This window comes from Hemiscyllium ocellatum, chromosome 38 (genome assembly GCF_020745735.1).
Source record: "Hemiscyllium ocellatum isolate sHemOce1 chromosome 38, sHemOce1.pat.X.cur, whole genome shotgun sequence".
Taxonomy (NCBI): Eukaryota; Metazoa; Chordata; class Chondrichthyes; order Orectolobiformes; family Hemiscylliidae; genus Hemiscyllium; species Hemiscyllium ocellatum.
This window is the reverse complement of record NC_083438.1, coordinates 31,748,152-31,749,221: the sequence shown is the minus strand read 5'-3', so window position 1 is coordinate 31,749,221 and position 1,070 is coordinate 31,748,152.

Here is a 1,070-nt window from a genome sequence, read left to right as displayed (position 1 = left end):
AATTTCCAGACAAATTGACACCCCTGCCTTTACGACCCCTCTTGAAAAATAACAAGGACAACATAACTTCGCTAGAGGGGTAGCATCGCCACACAACCAAACATCCACAGCACAGGATCTGTCCATGACAGACACTGTGAAGCTGCATAGCCAAGACATGGTAACAGTATATGGATTCGATTCAGTTATGCTGTATGTCTGTGATAGCATTATTCAACATTATATGTCGAAAGATAGCATCCTTGCGCATACTTGTCAGAGCAGTCTCCTGCTATTCAGAGGTTTGAAGGGGATGCTGTATTATTGCATATATCTCAGAAAAGCACATAACCATTGGACAGCAAGATGGCATGATAACATGTGATGCTGCAGTACAAGAGATGCCCATTTCTTCGATTAGTAGTTATCATTTAGACGCTTTGGCAGCAGTCAGTCAGTCTAGGAGTCAGACAAAAGTGAGAACTGCAGATGCTGGAGATCAGAGTCAAGATTAAAGTGGTGCTGGAAAAGCACAGCAGGTCAGACAGCATCCGAGGAGCAGGAGGATCAATGTTTCGGGCAAAAGCCCTTCATCAGGAAACGGTCTAGCAGTCGGCCAGTTAACTATTTGCTAACTAAATAGTAATTGAAGTATACAAGTCAGACTGTATATGCAAGTCAAAGAGTTCATATTAGTGAGCATTGTTTTTTATTTTGTCAATGATCTCCCAGATATCTGACTCAATACAAAAACAAGCGCTCAATGGTCCATGCTTTATCGGCTAATTCACAGAAACCCACAAACACCAAAGCTGCTGTGTAAGGACTGGGAGGATCATTCCATGCCCTTGAGCCTGTGATACAGGAAATGCTAAAGACTATTATAGCCCATTACAGCCTGTTATACAGGAGCTCATTCATCTCCTGAAATCTTCTCAACACATGTCCAGGCTGCTCCAGTCATTTTTACACTGAGTCAACACACAAGCCTTAACAGTTCCTTAAATTATCAAAGTGCAGTTTCTCAATTTGTTCCTACTTCCTCATCTGACTGGCAGCAACACACCACCTTTTCCTCACTAGGAATACAT